Genomic DNA, 22492 nt, shown 5'->3' on the forward strand with positions numbered 1-22492 from the left:
CAGCTCCTTTAATAGCCTTCCATGAGGACCCAAGAGAGCGATTTTTATCCACTTGGAAGCTCTGAGTAGCACCCTCTTGCCATCAATTTATGGTTCCAGACAAGATGTGTTTAGCAATCAATATGGGTTGGTTGATTTAAGTACCATAGCAGAGTTTCAGAATTTTTTTTTTCCAGCTGTGTATTAGTTGTAAAACACGAGACTATCAATTTCTTGAAAAATGGTATGCAACTACTGTATGTTGCTGCCTAAAAAGGGAAGACTGTGCTTTGCTGCCAAGAACTGATTTAATGACATAACTAAAAATCCTGCTGTTCCTTTATTATATTATTTTTATGCTATTGAGGACTCTTATTTATTAGGAATCAACCAATAAGTCAGTATTTCATGGCGTTATGTTGATAGTACTAAAGTAGTATGTAGTGTACACACCCACACAGTGGCTGTGTTCATACAAGCCATGGTTTGGTTAACCGTGGTTTATGAAATTAACCAACTGCTTATGTTCATAGATGTAATTATAAACCATGCTTTTTAAATTACATTGTCTGAATTCACGCAATGTGGTAATCTATAAATAAACCACATTTAGTATAGCAATATCTATACTAAATGACATTGTCGTGAGAAATGTCAGTTGCATGATGACATTATCATGCATGCATCATAACCTGCTTCACCTTGCCTCACCCTGTGGACACCCATGGCTTAGTCACTGGATGAACTGAAACCATTGTTAATGCGTCCAAGGACAATTATGAAAGGTACATCAGTTTCAGATGGTGTAGGATCAAGTTATTATTAATTTGGACACATTATGCAAAGCCCCAGCTCCCTTGGGAAGTCCTTACTGCTAAGAAAGGTGGAAGGAAAGAGGAGAAGAGGAAAACCAGCAGCAAGAGGGATGCATTTGATTTCAGAAGCAATTGGTATGCAGTTGGAAGACCTGAAGGACCAACTTTTTTTTTTTTTTTAATTTGATTTATATGCCGCCCTTCTCCGGAGACTCAGGGCGGCTTACAATGCGTTAAGCAATAGCCTTCATCCTTTTGTATATTTATACAAAGTCAGTTTATTGCCCCCACAAACTGGGTCCTCATTTCACCTACCTTAGAAAGGATGGAAGGCTGAGTCAACCTTGAGCCTTGGAGAGATTTGAACCAGCAGTAAATTGCAGGCAGCTGTGTTAATAACAGGGTGCGTAGACCACTGTACCATCAAGGCTTGGAGCCAGATCATCCTGGAGAAGGTCTGTGTGGGATTACTAAGAGGCAGCACCGATTTGATAGCATATACTCGAAGGACAACTATGAAATTTGCCAGAGTTACAGTACCTGAAAAACACACCAGTGTAATGTGACACGAGAAGGCAGAGACAGGATAACTGCGGCCTCCTTGAATGTTGCTGAACCACACTTCCCAACAGCCCAAGCCTGCACGTTCAGTTGAGAGAACAGGGAGCTGTACTTGGGAATTGTAGTTCAGCATTATGCCACAACTACAATTGCCACTGCACCTCACTCCTATTGTAATGCTGCATCTGTCAGCAGGAATATGAGGAAAACTTTCTTCAGGTTGACAAAACGAAGAGACAGCTCTTCTGTTTCGTTTCACAGACACATAGGCAGCAATGTGGCAAGATAAGAGAAGAAGTTTCTTAGCTTTGAAGGAGAGCAAATGCTTTGTACTCACACGATCCTTATTCAATTTTCCTCTGAAGCTATGTGAAGCGGCAATCATGAAAAGGCCCCATGGATTCCATGCCAAATACCACCGTCATGACAAGACTCTCACATGTACTGTTGACGTCAGCTCTAAACTGAAGGTGGCACACCCTTCAGCTGCTAACTCTGACCGGCTTTTAGATCAGTTACATTTCCATGGTCTGTGCTTTAATAACATTTCTACCTACCCAGTTTTATTTCTTGGTTTATTTACCTCTTTCATTCTTTTTATTTTAGTACCTGTCTTTACATTTCATTCGTTCAATAAAAAGGCAGTTAACATTACAACATGCCCATCCGCCCTTTAAAGGTTAAAGTTATATCCTAATTTTCCAATGTTTTGTGTAATATCTCTTGTAATGCTACATGTCCAGGAGGCACAAGATATATAGATTATGTAGTCTAATAGGAATAATTTATTTACAAGTATACAAACAGACAAAACCATCATTTCATTTAAAAAGATTTGGCAAGCTCTATATGGACCAAGGAGAACAGCCAGAAAAGGTATTACAGTCACAGTCATTGCACCATGAAAATAAATGACTCAATTGGCTGGAAGACGTATTTCAGTATTCCTACACCAACTAGTAGCATCTACACAGAATCTACTACAGGAGAAGCCATTTGCTGCATTAAAATATATTGAGACATGGCTGTTCAGCATCCACAGGATGATCTTTTTTTATTGAGGTGGGGATCTGTATATATGTTTATGAGCTGGTAATATGCAATTGGGAGCCTTTTTGCCAAACAATTCAATGGAAAAATATTGACTTAGTATCTTAAGTCAATATTAACTCAGCAGGTGTTGGTGTTCCTTTGATTATGGCTGCTTTCTTCAGAGAAAGCCAGGCTGTGTGAAGAGTTCAAGCAAAGTATCATATGTTTTATTATTAGGCATAGAAATGTTACTGTGCTTGATGGCATGTATGTGAAGGGAAAGGCTATTTATTGTGATAAATATATAGAGATTCTCTGCAAACAGGATGCCTGCAGACAACATCACAATCCAGGTCAATCCGATTGAGCTACCCAATAGTCAAGATAAGGTCTACATTTAATTCTTTAGTCATTCATTTAATTTAGAAGCTGCCTATCTCAATACATGAGTCTGGGTAACAAGGATTAAAAACAAATAAAAAGATTATAACAAATCAAGAAATAATATATATCAAAACTGAAGTTTCAACAAGGCATCAAAGAGCCTTGATAGTACAGGGGTTTAGTGCACCCTGTCATTAACACAGCTGCCTGCAATTTCTGCTGGTTCGAATCTCTCCAAGGCTCAAGGTTGACTCAGCCTTCCATCCTTTCTAAGGTAGGTGAAATGAGGACCCAGTTTGTGGGGGCAATAAGCTGACTTTGTATAAAATATACAAAAGAATGAAGGCTATTGCTTAACGCATTGTAAGCCGCCCTGAGTCTCCGGAGAAGGGTGGCATATAAATCAAATTTAAAAAAAAAAAAAAAAACAACCAGCAGGTCAACATAATCATGGCAGAGACTCTATCACACTCCTAGGACCCTGGACTTGATAACAAAACTAGTTCTTCAAGGCCTTTTGAAAGGCCAGCAAGAACTTGTTTTAATAATTCCAAATGCAATTTTCTCTATACAAGCAATACTGTTGAAACAAGCAAATCTTGTACTCAGGCCAGCTTTCTCCAACTTGATGCCCTCCACAGGTCAAACCTTCCAAATTTTAGATTTCCAGTCAGCATATCTATTGGTTGGAAATCCTGGGAACTGCAGTTACAACACACATATGTGTTGCGTTAGATTGTGTGAGATGAGAAAGGCTGATTGAAGCATGAGTAGTATCCATGGGTGTCCAGGCAACTTGTATAGGTGAGAAAATAGCCATCCAGAAGATCAATAGAGCACTTCTGTCTTCCTATATAATCAGCCTAGGCAATGTTACTTTCTGTCCCTCTTTTACCAGAGCTCCTGCTGGACTAGTAAAACACATTTTTTGAAATGTAAAATGCTACTTGTGTGGGCTGATGATTTGTTGCGCTTATCAGAGGGAAAGAGGAAAAAAAACAGTATCCTCAGCAAGCCCATTTACTTATTTACTTGCAGTATTTGTATGCTATTCCACAGTCACGGGCTTTGGGTAGCTCATAACAATAACAGACATGCCACAAAAGCTGTAAAATAGCTTACAATAATAATTGTAATGACCAACCATCATTATATCAACAGTCCTCCAAAAGCCCAACAGAAGATCCTTCACAAAAGCCGTGATCCATGCAGGAAAGTCACAGTGAAGAATTTGCAAACTGATCTCCATGTATGGCCCAGACATCTTGAAACTTTTGCAGTGCAGCAGCTGACCCTATAATAAGCCGTACAAAAGGATGAAGGACTACTAAAGGTGAGAACCCCAGACTGTTATGGCTTTCTAATCTACATAGAAGGAAGTTACATTAAGTGAGGTTGATTTCTATGCAAGGTTGTACCAGAAAGCTCCTGAGCAAGAGGACTCAAGACACTCTTTCATAAATGAATAAAGTGGATACCTAAGTTTAAATGTACTTCTCAATACTGGAAGAGGAGAAGGGGGATGATAATATGGAAGGCATGCTAAGGAAGTAAATCAAGATGTTATAAGAGCTATCCCTAAATAGTCTTATTGTGATGAGCAACATAGATCTTAAGAATGAGCCAATGGATGGCAGAGGGATGTATCCATCAGCCTATGATTCCCCCCCTCAACAGAGACTGAAGAATGGAAATCATGCCAAAAAGTTTCTGGAATGACTTCTTTCTGAGATAAAGGAGCCCCTACCCTTGTCATGGACTTTCCATGGGTAATAAAAACTTGCCTTTTCCAATAAAACCTTTGGAAACTCACTGTAGAACTACAGGCATATGCATATCCATCCATCCCTTTATTTTTTTCATTATTGTAATTATTTTTTATAATAGGTACCATTTATTCACATTGCTATTTTACCTCCTATAAACTGCTGAGCATCTGGGAGAACTGAGGAGGTGGATGAAGAGCCTCAAGCAGCTACCAATCCAGAAGAGAAAAAGATCGGAGCCCTCTTTGTCCTCCCCCTTTTTTGCTTTCAGGGGAGTTGCTCACAATCAGGACACGGAAATTGCAACTTGCTTCTCTTGGAAAACTGAGCTTCACAGCTAAGTCATAAGACTTCAGCAGCCACCCGTTTGATCTCCAAACATGCTATTTTGAGGAAGCTTCTTAAAGCCTGAATCAGAGAATTCAGGGCAGCATCAAAGGCATTTCAGTTTTTGCTTTAAAACAGAAGAAAATGGCTTTCATGGTTGTAGGCATACAGAATATCTGCATTATTGCAAAATTTATGGTTGGAGGATGGATAAAACCTTCAACACTGATTGTGATATAGAAGGTTTTGAGCCCCATCCTGTAAAGTTTAGCCAAATTCTGTGTGGTCTGATTATAACATGATTTTAGAACATTATTTCTCTAGCATGTTGCAGTGTAATGTGCTTTTCATATGATAAAGATTGATGAACCAAGTTCTTTATTGCTAGCTTTGGCCAATACAGTGAAATAACACTACTGAACAAAGGAAGGCAGCAGCTCCGATTAAAGAGAAGCTGTGAAAAAAGTCAGGGACGTTCAGCAGCAGACACAGAGGGCACAGAAGCATGGAAATCAAGCATGCTGGAATGCCACACCAGTTTCTGTGGGTGTGCCAGGCTTTCAGCTAATTGTAATACTGTTATCAAAAACAAATCTCTGCACCCAATGATAAAAATGAGGCTATATTTAAAGCTATCACTGCAGCAGGGTCCAAAAGTTCAGATTCTCAAATTCAACCTGACTCTGTACCCATGCAGCTTTCTTGGCATGGTATGGAAATGGTGCCCATTGCCTTTCTCTGGGATGTTTTTTTCTGCTGAAGTCCCACCTTCAGTCCTAATAACTGGAAATCTTTAATCTCACTATTTAATGCACTCATTTTTAAAACATGCTTCCTGGATTTGCCATCATTCATTCCAATGTGTCAATTGCAGAACTCATTATCCCCAGCCAGCAAGAAGAGTTGCTAATTGGGGACACTGGGAATTGCAATCTGCACTTCCTCGATAGGCTTTGCTGGGAAGCAAAGTGGTCTCAAGTGTGATAACACTTAACATCCAGTGGTGGCATTCTCCTTTGAAGCACAACATCATTGTGCTTGGCACAATGTTTGGCAGTCTATGTTTCTCTGGGCCTTTTCAGTTTCTATCAAGTTCTTCCCATTTTGAATATGAAGAGGATAATAGCCACAGCACACAGTAATTCTGAATAACACCGGAAAACACTGCAAAATCATGAACTGTTTCTGAAGACCTCTGCAAATCTTAAGTGTCATTGTGAATGCAGAGATAAATACAGTTTGCCTTCAATTTTGTTAATATGCTTTTGCTTTTTCAGTTCGCCTTTGAGAATCCATTTGTCACCAAGAGAAGGAAATGATCTTGATGAAGGATTTATAATCAAACTTTGAAAGCTGCCACTTTTCATGTTAGGACTGCATGGAAGAAATGTGACTGAAATATTACAGCAGAAGCAGATCAAGGTAGGAACATTAGAATGCTCCTCCATAGATCGGCAGTCAATCCTTCTTACATGGTCATCTGAATGCAGTTGCTATGCAACAGAGATAACTTGTTCCTTGCAGGCCATTTCATGTAGGGAAAAGCAAGAGATGCTTTCCCCACTGCCACAACTACCATCTTTTCTCAAAGCTACTTAAAGGATGGGAAAATATTGCCTTTAAGAAGCATGCAAATAATAGAATTCTTCCAGTATGATCAATAAAGCAAACAATTCAAAATGCAATTCAAAAGTTGACATGCATCTAATTCAGTTATTTAAAGCTGCAGGATTTAAAAAATTGTAATATTTTTTTTTCAGTCAGTTAACTATCACGTAATTATTAGCCTTTTTCAAAAACTTTTTCACTACGGCTATTTATTTATTTTTTTGCAGTATTTGTTTTGCCATTTCCTTCACTGAGGGGTAAAGGGATGCAGAAAATTCCAGGCACTGAAAGATTTTGTTTTGCTTTGCATAAAATTAGAGTAGCCAGACAGTTACTTCCCAGACCCTGTGATTTTTTACGTAATTGAAAGAGGCAGTTCAGAAAATAGTGCTAAATCCATTTTCAGTACCTATTTAAACTAAAATCACCCTTAGAATAGAATAGAATAGAATTTTTTATTGGCCAAGTGTGATTGGACACACAAGGAATTTGTCTTGGTGCATACACTCTCAGTGTACATAAAAGAAAAGATACATTCATCAAGAATCATAAGGTACAACACTTAATGAGAGTCATAGGGTACAAATAAGCAATCAAATCATATTAGGAAACAGACAATAGTTATGATTTGAATTGAGCCACCCATTATAAAAACACATAGAAATACCTTTTCATTTGTCACCCTGTGAAAAATACCTTGGACATGACTGGCATGTGCCAAGTTTCCTGAAGGAGGAGAAACTTTTCTGAAACTCTTTGCAATGAGACAAAAGACCCCTCCAAACCCTGCTAGTCATGCTCTCTTCTGACAACCCAATTTCCCAACTAGCAATCTTTTTCAGAAGACATAACAGAAAATGTAGTTGGACGGGGAACCACTATTTTTTATTAAATATCTTTGAAAATCAGCGAGGAGCATCCCTTCCCCTTAGGAAGGAATATTTGACATGAAGAAAAATCTTTTAACTCTTTACAGTCTAGCCTTGGCTAACTAATGGCCCCAGACAACATAAATTCGGCCACCTATTTTTTTTTTCTTACACTAGTTTCCAACTGTAATATTTGATCTGGAGAGGATCTCCTGTTGCTCCAGGTGGAAATTTTACTTAATTGCTAGAGTTTGGCAGATTTTGTGTGGAAGAAGAGGAAATTGCTTCATAACAGAACTTGAGAAAAATAAATAAATAAAGAGGCGGTAAAAGTTCATCGAAGTCACCATAACTGCAACGTTTCTACCAAAAATGAATCTCTGCGCTTCCACGTCCTGCAGTTGATGGAGAAAGATGCGCCGGGGCCAATAGTGTAAAGACGAAAGCATGCCTGCCCGTCCGCATCATACTTCAGCAGTGGATCACACAACGAACCTGAGAATTGCGCTCCTCCTTGGTTAACCCCGCCCGCTCAGCTGTGCTCCCACGTTGAAGCGCCCCCCCACTCCCCATGCTTATTCAGGCGGAGGCGCTGACAGCCGGAGTCACGTGAGAAATCGGGGGGGGTTGACCTACTTTGAGCCAATCGCGAGCCGTCCCGCAAAGAGACTATCTGCGCGACCTCCCCCCTCTCCCCAGCCGCCGGGCCTCCCCGGGTGAGATTGAGGCTCTGCGAGTTCAGAACATTGGGCGGAGCCTAGGAAGATAACTTTGAGGGCTGTGTGGGAGGAGTTTTCATCAGGAACGCCAGAAAGGGATTGGAGGAAAGGTGGAATGGGTGGGTCCACAGAGAGAGCTGGGGAAACAAAGGGGAGGAGGAAAGGAACGGGTCGAGAGGTGGTTGGGATGCGAGGGAGCGGGGGCCTCTGGAAGTCGAGGGCAGTTCCTAGAGTGGCAGCAGCGCTTTTGGAAGTTCGCTTGTCATTCAAGCAAGCAAAGCTGACATTGACGTCCTGGCCGTGGTTGCTTGTAGTCAAGTCCCGTCGATTCAGCCAGGGTTTATTTCCACGCGCTGGGGCACAGGATGGGTTTGGCGGGCTGGCAAGCGGCCGAGGAGGGATCCCACCGGAGGGGAACAGAAAATGCGAAACGAAGAGTTCAATATCTTCCTGATACCATCCTATATTATTTTCAGAAGTCTCTTGTGCATTGCTTTACAAACCTTCCCATTCATTAGGTAGCTGCTATTCCTACAGCAGTTTCGAAATGGTACCCGAATAGTATACCGAATATTTGTATTAAAAAGAGAAGGTAGCCCTAATTGGCTTGCCAAAGATACTCCCTTTCAAAGCAGGTGGCAGTATTCATTTATTTCAGACCAGAGTAGCAACTGTAAAGACTTGCTGGGGGGGGGGGCGGCGGGCAGGGAGCAAATATGTCATTTTTGAGGGGAATCCTGAAGATTTGGGATCACATTTTTGAAGGGAATCCTGAAGATTTGGGATTGTAAAAGCGGGTGGGTGGGTGGAGAGACACTTGGATACCTGAAATCTCTGGAGTAAAATGCAAACAGGTATGGACACAAAAAAGTCAAGATGGCTTTAAGGTATTTAATATTTTTTGTCTGTGTAAACTGGCCACAGAAAGAGAACTCTGATTAAACCACAACCCATCAATTCCACTGAAACTGGTAGGAGAAGGAATAGGAAAATTTGTGACTTTTCAGCTGATGTTGAAATTAGCTTCCAGCTCTTCCACCAACAGGACAATGTACTCTTCCCTGCTTGATTTTACAGACACAAACTATCTCCTTTATACTTTCTACAAGTTAAACTTTTAAAGAAATTAAAAAGAAGATTCTTTTTTTTAAAAAGTAGAAGATCAAAAGTATTGGAGATGTTTCTGAAAAGTGGGAAAGGCAGAACAAAAGACTTTTTTAGATACAGAGAAGGAACATAGTATTTATTTATTGTGCCTTTGAGTCAGTCTTTACTTTTGATGACTGCCTGGACAAGCCCATGTGATTTTCTTAACATTTTGGGACATGGTTTTGCCAGTATGTTCTAGGGCTGAGAGGCCTAAAGTCATCAACTGCTTTCATGCTTAAGGCAGGATTAGAATTCATGGTCTCATCAATTTCTAGCCCAGGGCCTTTAACCATTCCACCAAATTGGCTCTCGTGAAGTTTAATAGAAGAATTTGGATCAAACAAAGAGGTCTGAAGAGAGACAGATTAATGGAAAACTATTATGATCTCCCAGCATCTGTTGGGAAAGTAAAGGAGGAAGCCAAGATGTGTATAAGATTTGAGATGGAAAACAAACTCTTAAATCTCAAGTAAGGGTTGTAGAAGAAAACAGAAATTGAGACAGCTGCTTTTGAAAGTTTTTCCGTAAACATTACCTACTGTGAAGCTGGCAGCTCTTCTGCAATGTGGGACAGTTGGTAGAATTTTGATATCGTAATGTGAAATTTATTCAACCAGGCAAGGAAGGAAGTGTGCAATTAACTTGGCTTCATAGGTGTTTATAAAAGCAGTATATTTATAATCTTTTTCTTCAAATAATTCAAAGTGAATTATATGATTCTTTTTTCTTCCATTCTGTCTTCACAGAAATTCATGAGATAGAATATGGATTCTCATATATTACTTTACTAGGGATAGTTTAACTTTGGTTTATTGAAAAACCATCCTTAGTTCAAATCTATTAAGCCATAGATCATGGTTTCTAGACCAGAATGGCTGGTCATATTCAGCATGTTCAACCAGAAAGAAGCCAGATTATGCATTAGTATGAGCAAAAGAATATCTATTTGGTAACATTGCTAAACCACATGATGATTTGAACCTCAGTCATGATCTGAGAGATGCGGAAACTAAGTTTTTGTTGACAAGTGTAATTGCTGTACTTTTAAAATAAAGTAGGAGGAGACAATAAATCACTCAACATTCTTCTAACGTCTGTTTTTATCTGATTCAGTCTACCACTCTATACTGCCATTCAAGGCTTCTGCAAGTGTGTGTGGGTTAAAAGGTAGAAAGAGTGTTTGCCATCCTGCAAACTTTAACACCTGCTGCAAATAGTATAAAACAACATTAAGCACTAGCTGGATTTTGTTACTGAAATGATAGGTGGTTTTTGTGCCATAGATCTGCAAGAGAGGCTTCAGATTATCTTTGGCCAAAGTTGAAGAAAGTTCGTGCCTGCACTTGCTCAGTAGTGGTACTCAGTTGATGGATCAGTCTTCTTTTGAGAAGCGCCTCTGGAAGATTTCATTGTTTTCTTACCATGCATTCTTAGGCATGTGTATTTTAGAAGCAAGTCATCTTGAGTTCAATGAGATTTACTTCCAGGTAAACAAACGGATAAAATTGAAAAAGCACTACCCAACTTTTTAAACTTAAGTGAACAATTTCTACCAGTTTCATTCCAAATGGCTTTGAAATTTGAAAGGTGTTTGTTTTGCTGTATTTGAGGATTGTATGTATCCATTAATGTGTTTATTCTGCTGTGTCTTGGATTACCCTTTCACTGCACACTGCTTCAATTACCATTGGTGAAGATGCTGGGCTGGTCTTATGCAATCTTCCCTAGCTAACCTAACAATCTTCCCAGGTTGTTCCTGATCCTAGGATTGTATTAAATCCAAAAGCTCTTCATGGCTTGGGACTGCAGAATCTGAAGGAAGCCTTTTGTTCTGATCCATCTCATGTAATCATTTTTTTGGAAACTTTAATGAGGACTTTTCAATGCACATGGAGAACCAGGTTGGTTTAGTGGATAAGACACCAGGCATGAAACTGGGAGACCATGACTTCTAGTCTCATTTTAGGCATGACTGGTGGCTGGGTGACTTTGGACCAGTCACTCACTCTCAGTCAAACTCAGCTCTTAGGGTTGTTGTGGGGAAAAGAGGAGGAAGGAGTATTACCTATGTTTGCCGCCAACTTGGTAATAAAGATGGATAAAAATCTGATAGACCTTATCAGTGATACACCCCTGAAGAAGTGGATAATTGGAACTTAGGGTCCAGTCACTGCCAGATAAAAAGGTTTTTAACTGTTTTAATAGCTTAATTAATATTTTGGTGTTAAATATAGTTGCTGTTTAAAAACTTTGTTCAGGCAACTGCTTTTATTCCTTTAGAATTTAATTTACCTAGTTTAGTTCTTACATTGAATATTTATTTTCCAAGATGGTGTAACTTGAGACTTTTGTAAGCCTTCCTGGGAAAACCTTTTAAAGGGAAGTGCACAATAAAAAAAAAAAGATAATAAATAAGATGTGTGGTAATTTTTTTTGACATCCAAGTTTCAGTTTAGATAGTTTTATGCATAGCAATCTGTCTTCAACTACCAATACTTTATTTGTTCTTTAAGCATTAGCACAAACATAACAGTAAAACGGATAACCTTTAATATTTGTCTTCCTTTCAGTTGCTTGGATCCATTCTTCCAGTTCAAGATAATTACATTATTAAACAAATATTTATAACTGCTTCACTGGTAGATACAGTAGTTGGAACCAACCTGCTCATCTATCTTTAGATTTTAGGTTGTGGTAAAGCTGTTTTATAGTCTTGCCAAGGTCTAATGCTGACTTGGCAGACAATTTGGGGAGCTGGATTTTGAGAATCCTACTGGAGGAAGATGGATGTAATGAAAGGCTACCACTTCAGAATTTTTAAGGAGCAAAGACTCGGGTCTGGTTTTGTCAAGGGAGACAGGTGGAAGAACCACAGACTTGATCACTGTCAAGGAAAAGGTATCTCAGCTCATAGAAACAGAGGAGATGTAGAAAGAGTTTCAGAATAAACCCTCATTTTCTGAAGGGTAAAAGGGAGAAATATATGGGATAGTTGTTGCTTTGTTTTAGGTTCAGGTTTATAAAAAGCTTTAGAGTTATATTCAGAGTCCTGCTTGAGCTCTTTTTCAAACTCTTTTAGAATACAGAATGACAGGGTTGGAAGGGACCTTGGAGGTTTTCTAGTCCAATCCCCTGTTCAAGCAGAAAACCCTATACTATTTCAGACCAATGACTGTCCAATCTTTCTTTAAAAGCCTCCAGTGATGGAGCACCCACAACTTCTGAAGGCAAGCTACTCCATTGCTTGATTGCTCTCACCATTAGGAAATTTCTCCTTAGTTAATCTAGGTTGTTCCTCTCCTTGGTTAGTTTCCATCCATTATGTAGTCTGAGAGCTTATGCACCAAAGACAAATTCCTTGTGTGTCCAATCACACTAGGCCAAAAAGAATTCTCTTCTCTTCTCTTCTCTTCTCTTCTCTTCTCTTCTCTTCTCTTCTCTTCTCTTCTCTTCTCTTCTCTTCTCTTCTCTTCTCTTCTCTTCCCTTCCCTTCCCTTCCCTTCCCTTCCCTTCCCTTCCCTTCCCTTCCCTTCCCTTCCCTTCCCTTCCCTTCCCTTCCCTTCCACTGCTTGTCCTGCCTTCAGGTGCTTTGGAGAATAAATTGACCCCCCTCTTCTATGTGGCAGCCCTTTTTGTTTTGCTACTAAAGATCTGGGATTTCAGCAGCCCTCCTCTCTGATAAGCCTAATCAAGGCAATTTTAGTCCATGTCTCAGTTATATGTGGCTTTCAGTCATTTTTGATAGATCATGGTGGATTTTCTTCCTGGGAAAGGAAACCTGATGTCTCACATGTAGAAGTGGGGATGATTGAATGTTTAGCCTCTAAGCTCTCCCCTCCTCATCATATGCCCCATCTGTGCTAGAAAGTAATTTCTTAGGTGGAGAAGCAGATTTGGAACCACTTCTGAGTGTCATCTCTCAGATAACATGGGGAGGTCCAAACTGCTTCCCACTTCTGTTAAAAAACAGATCTTGTTAGTCATCACCTAAGGACTTGTGATTTACAAGATTGATATATAGACACAAACACACACATATATATACACACACACATCCTTCCTGCTTGCCAACATTTACAGTCTCAGGTCTGAGACTAGCAGAATAATTGCACATACTTCTAAGGATGACTGACCTGATTTGAACTGGCAGAAGTCGTCGAAGGAGTCCTTGGATTTAATCCAAAATAGGCAAGGTGCCCTATGCTGTGTGCCAACTCCTGCTATATGAGAGGAGTTGGAGTAGAGATATGGGAGACTGATTAACGCTGAAATCAAGTTTCCGTAGGAGAACATGTGTGAAAGCCTCTGGCCTGGATCTCTCTATAATTGCTCAATTGCACATCATGAGTTGGCTTATTTCTGACTTCATGAATAAGGTCAATGTGACTTTTTCAATAACTATGGTATAAAACAGGCATGTCCAACCCATGGCCTGTGGGCTGCATGTAGCCCTGGACAGCTAGTAATGTGGCCCTACAAGAGTATAATAAAAATATTAAAAATGGGAGTTTGTTATTTATATACAATGTATGTATGTAGGTAGGTAGGTAGGTAGGTAGGTAGGTAGGTAGGTCTTTGGTTATTCGGGTTTTCTCCCACGTAAAATTGGAAGTGTCTTGGTGACGTTTCGACGAAGTCAGCACAGATCAACTCCGTAGCCAAGACACTCATCTCCAGAACAAAACACTTAGCTGACGAACAACACCTAAAAACCGAACTACACACTCTCACTAACGTACTAACATCCAATGGATTCCAAAGAAATAAGATTACCAACCTAATCCAAAAAGAAACCCCCACTAAAATCCAAGACAGAGAACAAGAAAACGGCAAAGCCCTCCTCCCATACATAAAAGGCACCACAAACAGAATCAGCAAGATCCTCCACAAACACAACATCAAGGCAGCATTCTGCACAAACCAAAAAATATCCACCATCCTAAGAAACCCCAAAGACAAAATTGAGTTAGAAAATCAAGGAGTATATGAAATCCCATGCCCCACCTGCCCCACCACATACATCGGACAAACCAACAGAAGAATAAGTACACACATTGAAGAACACAAGAACTCAGTCAGAAAAGAGGAACCAACTTCTTCCCTGGTCCAACACCTTAAAGCCACAGGACATGAAATTGACTTTAAAAAGACCAGAACTATTGCCAAAACTGAACACTTTAACAACAGAATAATCAGAGAAGCCATCGAGATAGAAAAACGCCCACACAGCATGAATAAATGAGATGATACATCCCGCCTACCAGCCATTTGGAAACCCGCCCTTATTGACAAATAAGTCCCTAATACAAAGAATGACACCAGACCCACACGCACGAAAACCACACAGGATGTCACCACCACACATCCACGCAAAAAGCAAACTCAAACCCACACCAATGATGAGGCACGACCACAAACCAGAAGCCATACCACAGCTGCATCATTAGCCACTCTAAACCCCTCCAATCCATACATGAAGCAAACTGACACCCACCATGAAGATGTGGCACGACCACGAACGCGAAGCCAAACAACAGCAACGCAGCTCACCAGCTCAAATCCCCCTGCAACTCAGACTAACCCAAGCACAACCAAGCCCCCACCCAAACAGAACACACCCCCATCCAATCAGAGCACAGCCAACCCCCCATCCAATCAGAGCACAGCCAAGTCCCCAACCAATCAGAACACAGCCAAGCTCCCACCCAATTAGTTCACACCCCCACTGGCAGTTAAAAGGAAGAAACAGCTGCAATCACACATTGATCCTAGAAGCACGAAGCCGAAAACACCAGCCTGAAGATGACGAATGAGACTTCGTTGAAACGTCGCCAAGACACTTCCAATTTTACGTGGGAGAAAACCCGAATAACCAAAGACCTACACACAAACACCCGCGAAAACCTCAGAAAACATACACACACACACACACACACACACACGCACACACACACTGCTCAAAAAACTAAAGGGAACACAAGCAGAAGACATCCGAGATCTGAATGAATGAAATAGCCTTATGAAATACTTTGTTTGTTACATACAGTAGTTTTGTGTTCCCTTTAGTTGTTTGAGCAGTGTATAAACTACTGTATGTAAAGAACAAAGTATTTCATAAGGCTATTTCATTCATTCAGATGTCTTCTGCTTGTGCTCCCTTTATTTTTTTGAGCAGTATATATATATAATGTGGTCCAAGGTAATTCCTCTTCTTCACTCAATGTAGCCCGGGCAAGCCAAAAGTTTGGACAACCATGGTTAGAAACAATATTGGCTTATGATTAGGTATGAATCCAGTCCTAACCATTCCAAGACATGAATCTCAGGTTCCATTGATGAGGAAGGTTTTCCAAATCTTCATCACTTGTTGTCAACCTTCATCACTAGAGATTTTTAAGAAGAGACTGGACAGTCAATTGTCTGAAATGGTACAGAGTCTCCTGCTTCATCAGGGGGTTGGATTAGAAGACCTCCAACGTCCCTTCCAGCTCTATTCTGATTGATTGATTGATCTGGTGCAAATTGACTATGATAAATATGTCTGATGCAGGTAGGGGGGATTCAATCTCATTTGAAGATCATCGTTACAACTGAAATGATAAAGATGTCTTTAAGTCAAGGTGAACTCCAGGCAACAACGTGGGATACATCCGTGGCATTTTCTTAGCATGATATGGAAAGGTTTAGCATTGGTGGGTTGTTGTTGTTGGTGGTTTTTTGCAAATTTTGGAATTCTTTGGAATCTCCCATCCAACTCCTAATCAGGTCTGACCCTAAGTAGCTTCAAAGAACAGACAATGTTGTGGCCAATCACAGAAAAAGTATGATTGAAACTGTTTGGGGCCATTGAATCCAAACCATGTTTTTTTTCATCCAAAAGCACTAGTAATAATATGGAAAGATAGACAACTGTCAAAAGTGAGGAGGTCCTAGAGCAAGGATAAGTAAGATGTTAGTGCACGATAGTCCCCAGCCTCCCTCAGCTTTGCCATAGTGGCTGGCTGTAGTTTAGCAGTATCTGGAGAATGATGGACCTCTATTTCGTTTGAGAAGCGGTTCAAAAAGGATAAAGGAAAATTTGAGTAAACCAGAAAGCATAAGCTGAGCCAGGAAAAGATAAGTCACAAAGCCTAAGTTGAACACCTCCTTTCTTGTTTGCATTAAGAGTCACCTTATAGGGGGGATGGCTGGCATAAAAAATTAATTAATTAATTCCAGGTCCTGTCAGGTCTTCCATCGATCTCATGAAGATCTGTAGATGGAATTAGCAGACAAGCTATTGGGTGCAGGTTCATTTACCACTCTTATTTTTTTTAATGCATGAAAGCAAACTTTTGTGAGATGTGTTGGCAATAGAAGGAAGTGAACCTGGGACTTTCTTCACACAAAGAATGTGCGCTGTCCTCACTGAAGTAAGGCTTCTTCCACTTTGCATGAGGCACAGTGTGACGATTCTGCTGCTGTAGTTGACAGTTCTGTTATATTCCCAGAAGTTGCCTTTAAGAGATCTCTGGCTTTAAGGGATCTCTGACTGAGTCACTGCAATTGCACATTCAGTGATGGTGGGCTGATTTGCCTAGCTAGCTACCTGATCTGTATATCTGTATTGCTGCGAGATGAGCTGCAAATAAATTTAATAAACAAATAAGGTTTGTTTGCCACTGAATCATTATTGATGCCAACATGTACATAAGATACTCTTCTCTTAGAGAGGCTGCCAATTGTGTCTGTGAATCAGGTATCACATTCAGCGATGTTCAGCATTAAACTCAACACTAAATCCAGATCAGGCAACCCTGACCAAAATTTTCTAAACCTTCTTTTGGTAAATGTAAAAAAAATCAAACTGTGTTTTCCCTTCCTCTCCTCTGCTACTCGTGATTGCTGCTTCCAAACTGTATTAGATGCACAAAAAGGTTTTACAGGTGGCTGCTTGCCAGTTTTACTAATCAGGATTTTAATTAGATTTTTAAAAAACTGCTGAGGCCTAATTTATGCCCATCGAACTCTGAATAAAGCGAATATACTATTCCCATTTAAAATGACTATATTTTCTTCTAATTATACACAGTGGTGCGATTCAGCCAGTTCGTACCACTTCGGGAGAACCGGTTGTTAACTTTCTGAGCAGTTTGGCAAACTGGTTGTTGGAAGAAATCATTAGGCAGAGAACCGGTTGTTAAATTACTTGAATCCCACCACTGATTATACAGAACATACTATACCTTTTCTAGAGGAAATGTCATACAGCAGCTTGATGCACTGATTATTCAATTTGCTTATAATGAACAAATGAGTTTTGCAATATGCATCCATTCTTGCTTTGAATTGGTAAAGTGGTCTCCACGTAAGAAAACATGTACTGGGTGTCAATATTTCTCAAATGTTTGATTGCATGTTTGTTTCCTTTTCTCTTTACCACAAAAGCAGAGCCAGCCTTCACTCTTACACTTGAAAATAGTATTCTTTTTTTAAAAAAATGAATATAAACACTAGCACTGAATATAGCACTTCTCTTCAATTCACTCATTAATTTTCCGAATGAGTCACTCTGGAGAGTGAGAAATTGCAAGGAAGATGCGATTTCCTCTAACGGCAGTGCATGAAAGGAAGAGCAATGACATGATCTGATTGTATTTGAAACACAATTACTGCAAATTTTCAAAATGTTATGCTGATGGGCTTCTCGAGAGCATCTGATCGGGCACTGTGGCAATAAAATACTGGACTCAGTAGATCTTGACATTGGGTTGGTAGAGATCATACATTCACTACAAGTTATATGTTTACAATTCTTATGAGGCCTGTTAATAGATGTCCACTAAGATATTGATTGGAGTTGGGGTGTTCATTATTAAACTTGATCTCACAATACTCAACACTTTCCTGTCCATGTTTAGAACTGGCAGGAAATTGGTGTCTTGCAATGTACAGTGGGAAAAAAATCCCTCTAATCTGGCAGGAGTGATCCACAAATGTACTGAAGTGAATTCTACGCCAGATTGATTCACAGATGATACCTGTTGATGAATTTCTTTAATTGGGTGCTACAATGTATGTATTTGTGCCTTAGAGTCAATCTTGACTCCAGTAGACTGCCTGGATCTTACCTGCCCTGCAATTTTTTTTGTAAGACTTTTGGAGTTACTCTGTGAGTGAGATGGGTGCTACCTAAATTGGATAGAGGGAGAAGGAGAGAGAGAGAGAAAGACTTCCCTGCTGCTTCTAGAGCTGAGATGAGAGACTGACTGGCCCAAGGTCATCCAGGTGTCTTTGTGCCTAAGGCAGAACTAGAACTCACAGCCTCTTGGTTTGTAGCCCAGAACTTTTTACCACTTCCCCACACTGACTTCTCTGATGCTTCCGTTTGCCTGCTTAATAATAAGGGAATGTTGGGTGTGGACCTACGCTTCAGTTGTGCAGCTTGGGTTTTAAAAGCAACGTTCCTGGCCAGATCAAGGGCAAAAGGCTAAATTAAGCAGAAAGAAGCAAGTCTTTAATGCAGGGGTAAAATCCAGCAGGTTCTGACAGGTTCTGGAGAACTGGTAGCGGAAATTTTGAGTAGTTCGGAGAGCCGGCAAATGCCACCTCTGGCTGGTCCCAGAGTGGGGTGGGAATGGAGATTTTGCAATATCCTTCTCCCAGGAGTGGGGAGGGAATGGGGATTTTGCAGTATCCTTCCCCTGGAGTGGGGTGGGAATGGAGATTTTGCAGTATCTTTCCCCTGCCATGCCCACCAAGCCACGCCCACCAAGCCACGCCCATAGAACCGGTAGTAAAAAAATTTGGATTTCACCACTGCTTTATTTATTTATTTATTTATTTATTTATTTATTTATTTATTTATTTATTTATTTATTTATTTATTTATTTCTATACCGCCCTTCTCCCGAAGGACTCAGGGCGGTGTACAGCCTAATTAAAAACACAAAGACAGACAAAATTTAAAAATAATTAAAATTATTAAATAATAGGCCCAATTTATAAAACCCCAAATTTAAAATCCCATTTAAAACCAATTAAAATCTTTACATTGATAGCCTGGCAGAACAACATGGTTTTGAGGGCACAGCGAAATACACGGAGATCAGAGATTTTACGAATTTCTGGGGGCAGTTCATTCCAAAGGGCAGGGACTCCCACAGAGAAGGCCCTCCCCCTGGGTGTTGCCAGCCGACATAATTTGGCCAATGGCACCCTGAGGAGACCCTCTCTGTGGGAGCGAACTGGCCGGTGGGAGGCTACTGGTGGCAGAAGACGGTCTCGAAGGTATCCAGGTCCAATGCCATGGAGCGCTTTAAAGATGGTAACCAACACCTTGAATCACACCCGGAAGACCACTGGGAGCCAGTGCAGCTCGCGCAGAAGGGGTGTCACGTGGGCACAACGAGTTGCGCCCATAACCACCCGTGCGGCCGCATGCTGGACCAGTTGAAGCCTCTGGGTGCTTTTCAAGGGGAGCCCCATGTAGAGAGCATTGCAGTAGTCCAGTCAGGAGGTGACAAGGGCGTAGCGGTCCAGAAAGGGCCGCAACTGGCGGATCAGGCAAACCTGATAAAAAGCCCCCCTGGCCACAGCCGTCATATGTTCTTCTAAAGATTGCGGGACCTCTCTGTGGGGGGTAAAGACTCACCCCCAATAGTCAGCGATGGCACCAGCTGACTATATCGCGGCGCCGGGAACCACAGCCACTCAGTCTTGGAGGGGTTGAGTCTGAGCCTATTTCTCCCCATCCAGACCTGCACGGCCTCCAGGCAGCGAGACATCACATCAAGGGCATCGTTGGGGTGGTCTGGGGTGGAGATGTACAGCTGAGTATCATCAGCGTACAGATGGACTCTCACCCGAAAACCACGGATGATCTCACCCAGCGGCTTCACATAAATGTTGAACAGAAGGGGCGAGAGGACCGACCCCTGTGGCACTCCCCATGCAAGGCGCCTCGAAGTCGACCTCTGCCCCCCCTGTCAACACGAGCTCTTACGACCTGGCTGAGCCATAGGACTAATCGTACAGAAGATTTAAAAGCCCCTAAAGGCTACGTTCACACACTACACACAGTATTAAATCAAAACCGAGCAGACCACATGATGGCTGAATGGAATTTGTAAACCCAGACAGTCCTGGTTAGCAGAAACACGGAACATAAGCAACTTCATGATTATGTAAGTGGGAACGTGTCCTCCACCCACCCAGACCTTCTTTTGGGTTCCTAAAAAATAGACAGGCTGCAAATATTGTAATGAAGCCGCTCAATGAAATTTTGAGTAGGCTAAAGTGCCACAATGTTGGCCCTGCTGGTTAATGGGAAAGTGTTTGGATTATTTTAAGCAACTATTCATCTGCCTGATCAGTTTTTCTTACCCTGGCAGCAAAGCTCTAAGGAAAGGTGTGAGAATGTTTCACACCTGATGTGAAAAGAAAAAGCTCGTCAAGTGATTTAGATTGGCAAACTGGCCACTTATTCATGAAGTCATGAAGACCATCCTGCAGGAAATCTGGGATCCCACCAGACTTTTATAGGAACACCACCTTATTTGGAGTCATGCCCTTGGACTTTAAAATCTCTTATTTTGACTCTGGCAGGCAAAATCTGCCAGCTATTTGGAAATTGGGCAGATTCATCCTTGGCGATGCATGAACTCCAGCTGTTTTCTTTACAGATGGTTGTTTGTTCATGCATTTTAATGGCCTCATGAGGTAAAAAAACAAAAGTGGAGAGGATGAAATTGCCTTCATTTTTTACTATGAAATACACTAACTGCTCTATCACATATTCTGTTTAGTGCCATCAATTCTATACAGGTAGACCTCGACTTAATGACTACATTTGAGCCCAAAATTTCTGTTGCTAAGCAAGATAGTTAAGTAATTTTGCCCCATTTTATGACCTTTCTGGCCACAGTCTTTAAGTGAATCACTGCAGTTGTTAAGTTAGTAACACGGTTGTTAAGTGAGTCTAGCTTTCCCATTGACTTTGCTTGTCAGACAGTAGCAAAAGGAGATCACATGACTCTGGAATACTGTAACTGTCATAAATATGAGTCAGTTGCCAAGCATCCAAATTTTGATCCCGTGACCGTGGGGATGCTGCAATGGTCGTAAGTGAAAAATGGTCATAAGTTATTTTTTCAGTACATTGTAACTTCAAACAGTCACTAAAGGGACTGTTGTAAGTTGAGGACTATCTGTAATCAGGGGTGAAATCCAGCAGGTTTTGACAGGTTCTAGAGAACCGGCAGTGAAAATTTTGAGCAGTTCGGAGAACCGGCAAATACCACCTCTGGCTGGCCCCAGAGTGTGTGTGTGTGGGGGGGGGGGATGAAGATTTTTCAATATCCTTCCCCTGCCATGCCCACCAAGCCACACCACGCCACGCCCACAGAACCAATAGTAAAAAAAAATAATTTAAAAAAAATTAATTAAAAAAAATGCCTGTAATATTATAATGTTCATTAAAAGCCTAGTCAAAGATTTTTAGTGAAGTGTTATCTTGTATCAAAGGTGACATACCAGGCCTCTGGACCCTCTAGAACAGGTGTGTCAAACTCAAGGCCTGTGAGCTGGATCCGGCCCATAGGGTGCTTAGATCTAGCCCACAGGGCCACCCTGGAAACAGCGAAGGACCAGCCCATGGTGCCTCTGCCAGTGAAAACAGAGCTCGGGAGGGCTGAGCGCTCGGGCTACCACAAGCGCCCCTGACATAAGTGACATCGAGTTGACCACCACCCCCATCCCCACAAGGTCAAACACAACTCTGATGAGGCCCTCAATGAAATAGAGTTTGACACCCCTGCTCTAGAAGCCACACAAGAAGGCCTTGCTCCCACACAACCTTCTGAGGCATCCGAAAATCATGCAAGCATTCTCATGCAATTTTCAGAAGCTCCAGAGGCCCTGTGAGAATAGGGCCTTCCTGTGCGACTTCCAAAAAGTCAGGAGAAGAGAGTCCAGAGAAACCTCATTTTTCCAGAATAGGGATGGGGTGACATGCCAGCAGAGTCAAGGTAGACATTTTCTGAATTTTTGACATGTCAAGCCCAAAATATTTGCTATCACCGTATTGGACCAATGTAAGTTTCTTACCGAATATTCTATTTATGACTTCAAGCTTGGCTGGATGGCACCATGTATTCTACTGTACTGTTTTTCTTTATCATATTAGACTCCACAAATCTTTTAAAATTGTACCGTTCTAATCAGCAACCATTTTATATAGAAACATTTTTTTTATATATAGAATGTCAGGTGGCCTATAAATTATATTTATTTGTTTGTGATAG

Source organism: Pituophis catenifer, unplaced genomic scaffold, assembly GCF_029215685.1.
Source record: "Pituophis catenifer annectens isolate HBS135680 unplaced genomic scaffold, rPitCat1.0.hap2 SCAF_2, whole genome shotgun sequence".
NCBI classification, from domain to species: Eukaryota; Metazoa; Chordata; class Lepidosauria; order Squamata; family Colubridae; genus Pituophis; species Pituophis catenifer.